Source organism: Microcaecilia unicolor, chromosome 4, assembly GCF_901765095.1.
Source record: "Microcaecilia unicolor chromosome 4, aMicUni1.1, whole genome shotgun sequence".
Taxonomy (NCBI): Eukaryota; Metazoa; Chordata; class Amphibia; order Gymnophiona; family Siphonopidae; genus Microcaecilia; species Microcaecilia unicolor.
This window is the reverse complement of record NC_044034.1, coordinates 196,854,027-196,866,729: the sequence shown is the minus strand read 5'-3', so window position 1 is coordinate 196,866,729 and position 12,703 is coordinate 196,854,027. Positions and strand designations below refer to the sequence as shown.

Below are 12,703 nucleotides of genomic sequence, written 5' to 3'. Positions count from 1 at the left end.
TACGTCTCCCGTGGATTTCTACTTCCTAAAATCACTTTGTATTTCTTCACATTGAATTTTAATTGCCAAACCTTAGACCATTCTTCTAGCTTCCGTATGTCCTTTTTCATGTTTTCCACTCCCTCCGGGGTGTCCACTCTGTTACAGATCTTAGTATCATCCGCAAATAGGCAAACTTTACCTTCTAACCCTTCGGCAATGTCACTCACAAATATATTGAACAGAATCGGCCCCAGCACCGATCCTTGAGGCACTCCACTACTTACCTTTCGCTCCTCCGAGCGAATTCCATTCACCACCACCCTCTGGCGTCTGTCCGTCAACCAGTTCCTAATCCAGTTCACCACTTCAGGTCCTATCTTCAGCCCCTCCAGTTTATTTAAGAGCCTCCTGTGGGGAACCGTGTCAAAAGCTTTGCTGAAATCTAAGTAGATTACGTCCATAGCTCGTCCCTGATTCAATTCTCCTGTCACCCAATCAAAGAACTCAATGAGGTTCGTTTGGCACGATTTCCCTTTGGTAAATCCATGCTGTCTTGGATCTTGCAACTTATTGGCTTCCAGGAAATTCACTATCCTTTCCTTCAGCATCGCTTCCATTACTTTTCCAATAACCGAAGTGAGGCTTACCGGCCTGTAGTTTGCAGCTTCTTCCCTATCACCACTTTTGTGAAGTGGGACCACATCCGCCGATCTCCAATCCCTCGGAACCTCTCCCGTCTCCAAGGATTTATTAAACAAATCTTTAAGAGGACCCGCCAGAACCTCTCTGAGCTCCCTCAATATCCTAGGGTGGATCCCATCCGGCCCCATGGCTTTGTCCACCTTTAGCTTTTCAAGTTGTTCATACACACTCTCTTCCGTGAACTGTGCTCTATCCACTTCAATCTCATTTGTACTTTTTGCAGTCCATCGCGGTCCTTCTCCAGGATTTTCTTCTGTGAAAACAGAACAGAAGTATCTATTTAGCAAATTTGCATTGTGGCATTAAAATCTCCTGCCATTATTACTTTGCCTTTAGCAAAATCCTGCAGCTCCCTGCGCAGACGCAGAAAAAAATGGTCCTGTCTCTCATTAGGGGCGTACACACTGGCCAATGTGTACTCCTCCTGCTCCAGTAACACCTGCAAGAACAAGAATCTGCCTTCCCTGTCCTTTTTAAAGCGCACAATCTGTACCTGGATATCTTTATGAAACATTATAGCCACACCCCTTTTCTTTACCCCCAGCACATCTGAAGCACAAACCACCTTCGGATATTGCTTAAATGCCAGCAAGCCCTCATGCTTTTTAAAAAAATGGGTTTCTTGCAAAAATATTACCTGTGGTTTGAGCAGCTGCAGTTCACGCAGCAGCGCGTGTCTTTTATAAGGAGAATTAAACCCTTTTATATTGTAGGTAAGAAACTTAATATCAGTCATTTATCACTCTGTATACAAACCAAGTTATAAATGGAGGACAACTACCCCGATCTAAACCTCCCCTCCCATCCCTATTCCCTACTCCCCTGCTACCAATTACCCATCCCTCCTTCTTCTCCCACCCCCACACCCCCTTCAGACCCTTAGCACACCCTATACCCCCCATAAACACTTTACAACACCCACCAAGTAGTACAGTAACACACCACCTGGGTTTTGGAAAGAAGAAACTCCACTGGCCAAATGTAAACCAACAGCTAAAATAAAAATAAGTTAAACACAACCTCCCAATCCCCTCGCCCCCATAACCAATCCCACCCTCCAATTATTCATGTAGTCCCATATGTCCACACTAGCAGCTTGTACCATCCATCTCTCAAAGCCTTTAATATCACCTCTCCGCTCACAGTCTCACGTCTCCATCCAGTCCAGGTTCTTCTATTCTGATGTCAGTGTTCAAACCTCCCATATACAGCCCAACTGTTCAGGTCTGGGGTTTCTCCTTCCGACTAACTCTTTCCACTCGCTTCCACTTCTGGAGTCTTGCTTTTGTGGCAGTCGCCATTCCCATCGGAACATTCGCTGTTCGAACCAGGCCCTCCCCATGTAAATTCTTCCAACCTATTCCCACATTTCTGCAGCGAAACTTCTCACCTTTGATCTCGAAGCACAATGCAAATGGAAAGGACCATCTATAATAAATCTTCTCCTTCATCAAAACCTCTGTAGCCGGCCTCATGGCCCTCCTTAGGCTCAAAGTAAATAGAGAAAGGTCCTGATAGATGGCCACACGTTCCCCCTGAAACTCCAGGTCAGGATTTTTCCTGGCTTTCTGCCAAATTTGGTCCTTGCAAGTATAGTTTGTGAATCTCACCACAATGCCTCTTGGTTTATTGTCGCGCGGTGTTCCCAGCGCTCTGTGTGCTCTGTCAATACCCACTGCGGCGCAATCGAAGTCATCTCCCATGAGCTAGGCACATATGGCACGCACTACAGTCTGGACGTCCTCGTGGTCGCCATTTTCTGGGATTCCTCGGAACCGGAGGTTTTGTCTACGCCCCCGGTTCTCTAGGTCATCCAATTTATATTGAAGTTCGTCGGTTTGGTCAGTGAGCTTACTCATACGGCTTTCTAGCTCTTCAGTTTTCTCACTTTGCACATCTGACCTCTCCTCCAGGGCCTCCACCCGGCCCCCGAGTTCTCTCAGGTCTGCACTCAGAGCATCGACGTGTTCAAGGATTTCCTCCTTAGATGATAGAATCTCAGTTCGAATCGCCTTCAGGGCTTTAACCAAATCTTCCAGAGAAGCTTGTGCAGGGGCCAGGTCGGTGCTTGTATTGCCGTCTTCTCGCGAAGAAGCCAAACCCGACTCAGACTGACACTGCGGTTTAGGAGACAAATGGCGGACAAGGCCTCGTTCTACTTGCCTTGTGGTCGGTCGTTCGCTTTCCCGCAGCGATGCGTTGCTTTTTTTGCTCATCTCGTCGGGTCGGAGCAATCACTGAGCTATTGCAGCCCCATCGCTTCGATGGAGAGGGATTTAATGTCGGATGGTTCTAATAAAAAGGTAGGAAGGCACGGAGCTCCGGGATTAAGCGGCCATTCAGCCTCATGACGTCACTTCCTCCTCTCAGCTGATCATGTCTTTAATGTTTTAATTCACCCTATCATTATGTTAACTGGTGTACAAGTATTGCTATGCATTGTTATGATTTTCATGTGCTGTAAACTTAGACATATGTACAACTCTTTGCAAAGTTTAACCTATAGAACACCCTCACCCCTATAAGGCAGCCATACACACCAATACACACACTACTTTCCTTCCCATCTGAAAATTTTTAAAACTACTTTCTTCCCAGCATTTACATTTTAATCTGGCATGGTAATTGGGTTTTTTTTAACAGTCCCATCATCTACTTTGGAGCCACTCTAGTCTGGAAGGTTAATCTGGGCTTTTTTCTACCGGGCATCCTGGTACCTGTAGGCCTTAACCTCCAAAATGCTGCATCCCTTATGCACTGTCCATTCTCCAAGATGGGTAGGTGGTGGCATATTGGGTTGTCCCCGCCCACTAATGACTGCCCCACCTAAGGCACGAGGCTTGGACTCATAAGGGGTCTTAAACATCTCACTATTGTGGAGATATAAATAAGCAGGACAGGGGACCTGCTAGAATTAGCAGGAACAATATAACTGGAGGTAAAGGAACATGAACAGTCGTCACTACAGTGACAGATCAGGTATCCAGTTTGCTTCCATCTTGCCTTCATGAAAAAAAAAAGCGGTGGAGATGTCAGGATTGCTGGACATACTTAAATTAATATCAAACCAGCCTGACATACTTACATTAATATTAAACCAGCTTCTGACTTCTGATAACTCTCCCCTCCCTCAGGAATCACTGAGGATAGCAAATGGACCAATGTTGCCCAGCTGGCTGATAGCCCTGTTGTTTCTCAATTACTCCTGACTAGCATACCTATGTCCTCTCTGGGCATCTGGGAGCAGTGCTCTTGGTGAGAACAAAAGAAAGCTAGATAGATAGGCTCCACAACTAGGGACTTCAAAGAGGAGAACCTGTGAAAATGGTCACCTTCCTGACTTCAGAAAGTAAACTGGAGTTGGTAAAGGAAAGAGCTGAAATCAAAGGCTGGGAAGAAAAGAAGTTATTTGAGATATATAAAGCAGAGCACAGGGCTCTGCTCGCACTTCTCTCTCTGTCTTTCTCTCTGCACACACCCATCTCCAGCCACCAGAGCCCCGGCTCTGGCCCCCCTTTCTTCCCCAGCTCTACCCAAAAGCTTTCTCTCCCAGAGCACATGGCTCTGCTTTCTTAGGCACTTCTCTCTCTTTCTCTGCACTCCCCCCCCCCCCCATTCTTACCTTTCTCTCATTGATTCCCAACTAAACACACAAATACAGTATTGCTCTATTTCTCTGTACTAAGTGCTGTGAGCCTATATATGTACATACAATATACTTTCAATATATATCCAAACCCGTGTGGCTTGTGTATTCTTTGGGAACCCACTGCCTCTGTGAACTGGACCCGACTGCCTCTATGAACCCACTGCCTCTGTGAACTGGGCCCGGGACCATACCTAGACAACGATTGCTGACAGGGTTCTCATCAGGAAAGAGATCCTTTACCAGGACTGTGTGCCTGCAGACTCAAATAGCCCAGGTCTCTGAGAACCATCTGTCTCATAACAACCCATCTCTGGAACCTTTTCCAGATTTACTACCAGAGAAATTAAGTGTTGAAATCTCTGTACTAATTAAGACTTGTGGCGTAGCCAGACCGAGGTGGGAGGGGGGCAGAGCCCAAAGTGAAGGGGCACATTTTAGTCCTCCTCCCTGCCACCGCCGCCTTGTCGCCCACAACCCACCGCCGCTGCTACTACGCATAACTTGGCTGGTGGGGATCCCCAACCCCCGCCAGCTGAAGCACCGCCACTGCCACCACTGCCATCACCGCCGCACATGCCTTGGCTGGCAGGGGTCCCCAATGCTGGTCTCCAGCTGCGCCATGTTTCGTGCCCTGCTCTCTCTTCCCCTTATGTCATGTCACTAAAATGCGTGTCTGGATGTGAGGGGAAAAGAGAGCAGGGCAGGAAATGCAGTGGCGCCGGAGACCAGCGCTGGAAAAAACGCTTCAGCCAAACTAGGGACATAGATCCAGTTTTGGGGGGCCCACTGCTTGTGACTGTGCACAGTTGTTGAGAGAAGTTGTCCCTTGTGTTTCTGCCTCATCCAAATTAAGCAAATCTTTGGTTGGAATTGCATCTTCTGTCCTGGACTGACTTGCTGGGTGAGAAGAGTCTGCTGAATGAGTGGATTTGTGATGTCTTACAGCCTCCCAGTTTGCTGGGTCTGTCCCTGATCTCATAAAACAGTCTGAAAATATACTTAATACTGATGCTCACTAGGCAAACGAGTGGTTACACAAATGGCACCTGAACAAACAGGGGCTGAAAAAGGCACATTAAAAATTCACCTGAATAATACTAGGACAAAAGACTAAACTTTTGGGTCACAAAGACTCAGCACATAAAAGTAGGGTTACAAAGGAGTATAGTAGAGACCAATGAACTCTTTTCCCTTGGTTTGTAAAAGTCCTGGCAGTAAGCATGTGAACCAGCAGCCACAGATAAGCACTGCCCAAGCTAAAAAATGCAACACATGGAGGAATCACTTGTAATCTTTACTTTATCAGAACCCCAAGTTTGAAGTCTTCCTTCAGAAGGCATGGCAAGACTATATGGCCATGAATGATGTGGAATCTGTTAATAAAATAATGCTTTGGGAAATAGCCAAAATGGTGCTAAAGGGTGAAATCCTTTCCTATGTTTGTCATGAACATAAAACCTGTGCTCAGCAGCTACTGACACTGATTGACCAATTGAGAATCTTACAGTGTAGACATCAGGCATCCCTATTTAGAGTGGAGAGGGAGTAGTATATGAGGATCAGAACTCATATGGTTAAAAAGTGAGGTGAAGGAAGCTATTAGAGCTAAAAGAAAATCCTTCAGAAACTGGAAGAAGGAACTGACTGAAAATAATAAGAAACAGCATAAGGAATGTCAAGTCAAATGCAAAGTGCTGATAAGGAAGGCTAAGAGGGACTTCGAAAAAAAGATTGCGTTGGAGGCAAAAACACATAGTAAAATTTTTTAAACGGATATTAAAAACATGAAGCTGGCAAAAGAATCAGTTGGACCGCTAGATGACTGAGGAGTAAAAGGGGCAATCAGGGAAGACAAAGCCGTAGTGGAGAGATTAAATTAATTCTTTGCTTTGGTCTTTACTGAGGAAGATTTGGGTGGGATACCAGTGCCAGAAATGATATTCGAAGCTGACGAGTCGGAGAAACTTAATGAATTTTCTGTAAACCTGGAGGATGTAATGGGGCAGTTCTATAAGCTGAAGAGTAGCGAATCTCCTGGACCGGATGGTATTCATCCCAGAGTAATGATTGAACTGAAAAATGAGCTTGCAGAGCTATTGTTAGTAATATGTAATTTATCCTTAAAATCGAGGTGTGTACCGGAAGATTGGAGGGTGGCCAATGTAACGCCTATTTTTAAAAAGTTTCCAGAGGAGATCTGGGAAATTATAGACTGGTGAGTCTGACATCGGTGCCGGGCAAAATGGTAGAGACTATTATTAAGAACAAAATTACAGAGCATATTCAAAAGCATGGATTAATGAGACAAAGTCAACATGGATTTAGTGAAGGGAAATGTTGCTTCACCAATCTACTACATTTCTTTGAAGGGGTGAACAAACATGTGGATAAAGGGGAGCCGGTTGATATTGTGTATCTGGATTTTCAGAAGGCGTTTGACAAAGTACCTCATGAAAGACTCCAGAGGAAATTGGAGAGTCATGGGATAGGAGGTAGTGTTCTATTGTGGATTAAAAACTAGTTAAAAGATAGAAAACAGAGAGTAGGGTTAAATGGTCAGTATTCTCAATGGAGAAGGGTAGTTAGTGGGGTTCCCCAGGGGTCTGTACTGGGACCGCTGCTTTTTAACATTTATAAATGACCTAGAAGATGGGAGTAACTAGTGAGGCAATTAAATTTGCTGATGACACAAAGTTATTCAAAGTCGTTAAATTGAAGGACAATTGTGAAAAATTACAAGAGGACCTTATGAGACTGGGAAACTGGGCATCTAAATGGCAGATGACGTTTAATGTGAGCAAGTGCAAAGTGATGCATGTGGGAAAGAGGAACCCGAATTCTAGCTACGTCATGCAAGGTTCCATGTTAGGAGTCACGGACCAAGAAAGAGATCTAGTTGTCGTCGTTGATGATACGTTGAAACTTTCTGCTCAGTGTGCTCTCCGGCTAAGAAAGCAAATAGAATGTTAGGTACTATTAGGAAAGGAATGGAAAACAAAAATGAGGATGATATAATGCCTTTGTATCGCTCCATGGTGCGACTGAACCTTGAATATTGTGTTCAATTCTTGTCACCGCATCTCAAAAAAGATATAGTGGAATTAGAAAAGGTGCAGAGAAGGGCAATGAAAATGATAAAGGGGATGGAACGATTTCCCTATGAGGAACGGCTAGGAGAAAGCCAGCTGAGGGGAGATACGATAGAGGTCTATAAAATAATGAGTGGAGTTGAACGGGTAGCTGTGAAGCGTCTGTTTGTGCTTTCCAAAAATACTAGGTCTAGGGGGCATGCGATGAAGCTACAATGTAGTAAATTTAAAACAAATCAGAGAAAATATTTCTTCACTCAACGTGTAATTAAACTCTGGAATTCGTTGCCAGAGAATGTGGTAAAGGCGGTTAGCTTAGCGGAGTTTAAAAATAGGTTTGGACGGCTTCCTAAAGGAAAAGTCCATAGACCATTATTAAATGGACTTGGGGAAAATCCACTATTTCTGGGATAAGCAGTATAAAATGTTTTGTACTTTTTTGGGATCTTGCCAGGTATTTGTGACCAGGATTGGCCACTGTTGGAAACAGGATGCTGGGCTTGATGGACCTTTGGTCTTTCCCAGTATGGCAATACTTATGTACTTATGTAACTCAAGCTGATCAATTATCGGCTCATCAAGCAACTGTTAGTATTCCTTTATACAAGTACAAGTTACATAGACAGGGACAAAAATCAGATAAATTGCTTGCAAAATCTAGTTCATTCCAGCATACATAGGTAAGTGGTTACATGACTTATGGTGGACGGGTAGAGGGTTGCAAATGCAGACATTTGTGGACTATTATAAATAGCTATATTCTAGGACATCTGTGAGTAAGGCAGCATGGGAGACATTCTTTCAGGGGTTGGACCTCCCCTCTCTGGCTGAGGCTAAGAGGTTGTCTCTTGAGGCTCCAATCAGAGAAGGTGAAATTAGAGCAGCTATTAAAACTCTTACACTAGCCGAAGCACCAGGACCCAACGGGTATGGTCGGAAATTTTATAAGTTATCGGATGATCTGGTGGCTCCAGTGTTACAGAGAACGTATCAAGAATACATAGATACTGGTGGATTGGGTCAATATCAAAATAAGAGCCCATGTATTACTGTTTCCAAAGCCAGGGGAAGGTTTAGAATGAGTGGACTCATATCATCCTCTCTGTCTTATAACCAAAACATTAGCAGTAAAGTTGAATAAGGTCCTACCTTGGTCCATGAAGATCAGATAAGGTTGTACCCGGTAGGTATGCTTCTGTAAACATTATATGAGCACTGGGAAGGCAGTGTTGCTTAGTTTAGACATGGAAAAGGCCTTTGATTGGGTTGATTAATATGCACTGGAACTTGGAAAGATATGGGATGCAGGACACATTCTGTACTTGGATTAGACTCTTATATGCAAAACTGGAAGCACAGTTAATAGGATGGAATTGTTTTCCCCTTGCAGAGAGGTACAAGACAAGGCTGCCCCCTATCTCCTATTTTGTTTATTTTTACCTTAGAACCACTTGCACAAAATATTTGAGCCATCCAGACATTTAAAATGTTCACTTGGGGAAGCATGATGGTATGCTGCTCTTTTTGGAAAACCTGGAGTCAGAATTTGGGAAGATTATGGATTTGAGTAATTTGAAAGTTTATCGAGTCTCATAATAAATTATGATTTCTGAGCTCCTAGGTGGCAGGGGTGGGTAACATGGCCATGGAGAGCTTGAACTACCTGGGCATTAGGCTTGTACCAGACCTTTGGACTATGTACCAATATAATGTGAAAGATAAACTGGAAAGCGTTAAAAAAAACAATGGAAGGACTTGCCCCTTTCTTTAATAGGTAGAAGCACACTTTTTAATATGGTAAATTTCTTGCATTGTGCTCACCTTTGCTGTGTACTTCTGTGCATTGGGGCAGAATAGCTAATAGCCTAGTTACCATTTATTTTAATATGTTGTGTACTGATGTCCCCTGCACAAGCTAACTCCCGTGCTGAACTCTTATCTGTATCATTTTCCCACTAACATATATGTACTTCTCTCAATAACTGTGGGCTGCTACCCATGGTAGCTTTCTGCATCAGCCTCAGAGAGACTGATGCAGAAGACAAGCCAACTTCCTGTCTTACTGATTCAGTAAGAAGGGAGAGAAAAAGAATTCAGAGACATAAAAGAAAGGGTTAACACACAAATACTACCCTGATCCTCTCACCTCATTTTTCTGAGCCCTTGCTGTTCAGTTAGGGAAGGAAGGAAGGAGAGATTAAAAATGAATAGTGACCCAGAGCATTTCTTCAGACTCTAGAGGGCTGTTTCTCTCCCTTACCTAGAGCTGGGGACTGAACCAGCAAACATAGGCAAGTGGTTACATGACTCACGGTGGGTAGGCAGAGGGTTGGAGATGCCCAATGCATATCACAGGCAGATGCTGTTCCAGTGAGCTACAACCTTTCCACAAAGCCACCCTTCTGCAGCAACATGCCAACCACAAGTCCAGCAATAACAGGTCTTCAATGCTGCCAGCAAGGTCCTCTCTTCCACATTTCTATTTTTTTTTAAATCTTACTGATACTTTAGTTTAGTGCACTGGATCAACCATAGTCTTTAGCAATCAGTCATCCAACAATTGCTGCTCTGTCTGCTTGCCTTATTTAGTACTATGACAGTTTGGCCTGGCTTGGATACCTTTGTAGTCTTCTTTCTCCGCCTCTTCCAAATGCCACCCACTGCCACTTTCACCCTCCAGTGCTTGCTACTGTCATTTCTAAATTATGGGACTCTGCTGCCACCTTCAATGTACTGGCTCTTCTAAGATTTTCCTTTCAATGCCTCCTATCTGTCAATCTGCCTGCCATGTCTCTGTCAACCTCTTACACTTGCCACAGCAGTTACGGTGATTTGCTGCCACCTGCTTGCAGGGCCATGCCTAGGGTCTCTGGTGTCCCCCTGCAGACTATCAATTGGCGCCCCCCCCCCCCTCTCCGTCTAGCAGAGCAGGAACAGAAGGGAGCAGGCAAGTAAGCGGGACCTCAGGAAAAAATAGCACTGTATGTATCCCTCATTGATAAGTCTCTGACTCTAAAGTTTAGCAATTTCATTAAAGCAAAATGTATTTTCATAACACTTCAAAGATTTCCAACTACATCATGCAAGGTTCCACGTTAGGAGTTACGGACCAAGAAAGGGATCTGGGTGTCGTCGTCGATAACACACTGAAACCTTCTGCTCAGTGTGCTGCTGCGGCTAGGAAAGCGAATAGAATGTTGGGTATTATTAGGAAAGGTATGGAAAACAGGTGTGAGGATGTTATAATGCCGTTGTATCGCTCCATGGTGCGACCGCACCTTGAGTATTGTGTTCAATTCTGGTCGCCGCATCTCAAGAAAGATATAGTAGAATTGGAAAAGGTGCAGCGAAGGGCGACTAAAATGATAGCGGGGATGGGACGACTTCCCTATGAAGAAAGACTAAGGAGGCTAGGGCTATTCAGCTTGGAGAAGAGACGGCTGAGGGGAGACATGATAGAGGTATATAAAATAATGAGTGGAGTGGAACAGGTGGATGTGAAGCGTCTGTTTACACTTTCCAAAAATACTAGGACTAGGGGGCATGCGATTAAACTACAGTGTAGTAAATTTAAAACAAATCGGAGAAAATTTTTCTTCACCCAACGTGTAATTAAACTCTGGAATTCATTGCCGGAAAATGTGGTGAAGGCGGTTAGCTTAGCAGAGTTTAAAAAGGGGTTGGACGGTTTCCTAAAGGACAAGTCCATAAACCGCTACTAAACGAACTTGGAAAAATCCAAAATCCCAGGAATAACATGTATAGAATGTTTGTACGTTTGGGAAGCTTGCCAGGTGCCCTTGGCATGGATTGGCCGCTGTCGTGGACAAGATGCTGGGCTCGGTGGACCCTTGGTCTTTTCCCAGTATGGCATTACTTATGTACTTATATGTACTTAACTCAAAATAGGAATGCTAATTCAAAATGTGAGCAAAGTCCTCTTAGTTTCCAAAGATTATTTTTCTAATCTCCTTTGCACCAAAGGATATAATTCAGATCAAACATTTATCTCTGATCAACTATCTCAGATCAAATATTTATTTCAGATCAAATATTAAGGTTTCCTTGCTTACAGTCACTTAAATCTACCTAGCCTTTATATAGCTTATAGGATTTAAACACTCAAACTGAAATTCACCCTTTTCTATTCTTCATAAATTTCAAGTAATCCTGAAATATTCAGATCATTTTCTCACTAGAGAAACCTCAAACTTCAATCTCCACCAACCTCTTTTCACTCATATTTTCTCATTTACCACATAATCAGGCACTCTTTTATAATTTCAGTCAACACACACAGGAAATCACAGCTGCATGTCTCTCTTGGCCAAACCGACGGTCAGTTGCTGTCTCACTCTGTTCCCTTCCTGGCAGATTTCTAACAGAAGCTGATCATCCAATCAGAGAGCTCTATTTGAATGCAGATTAACATACAGACACTGTAATGGGAATTTTTAGTAAAAAACACTAGATAAACCCTTTCGTTTTTGGATCAAACTTCAAATTTTTGATCAGAGCCATGACCTAACATTAAGGCTGTAAACATTTCCATCATTTTTTATTCATAAATATGCAAATGAGAACCTCCCAAAAACAGACTAATTTGCATATGATTTAAATAAATCTGAGCATATGACAACCAAGTACAGACTCCCAGTACCTGAATTCTGCAATCAGATTTAATGCAAATACTTTTAAAACTTATTTTTAGCACTTTTAAAATTTCAGGTTCTCTTTAATTTGAATGCTGTTCAAGCTCTTAAGCTCACCCTGAGTGGGGAGTTATCCCCAAACCAAAGACATATATAGCAATCTGGTTGCATTCTCTCAAATAACTTGAAGAGCCTGCCTGCCTCAATGAATACTACTGCGTTGCTTTCACTTCTGGTTTGCCATGAAAAGGAGGGTAGGGGAGATAGGAGAATCACAACTTCAGGTAAATGATTTTGCAAGTGAGTGGAAGGCAGGGGACGGCAGGGCAGCGGTGCCCCTCGAAGGCAGGCGCCCCCCTGCCGTGCTTACCCCGCTTACCGCATTGGCACGGCCCTGCCTGCTTGAGTAATTTGTACTAGTAATCGAAGCAGTCTCAATTTAAAAAAAAAAAGGGGACTTAGGCTCCAGTTTCATCTGTCTAATTCTACTTAGTTCTATACTCAGTATACCCTCTGGAGAAAAGTCTGCATAGCAAGTTGTAGCAGAAAATGTCAGAATGTTATCAAAGGTCAAACAAGCCAACCAAGACTACTCTTCTGAGATATTAACCTCATGCAGCTCAAGCTTT

At 43.6% G+C, this 12,703-nt stretch overlaps 1 protein-coding gene across 1 annotated transcript in view; it reads right to left on the bottom strand.

Annotated features, from left to right (window-relative positions):
* The window catches only part of PTPN5 (protein tyrosine phosphatase non-receptor type 5), a 355,312-nt gene that overhangs the window by 180,912 nt on the left and 161,697 nt on the right, over positions 1-12,703 (bottom strand).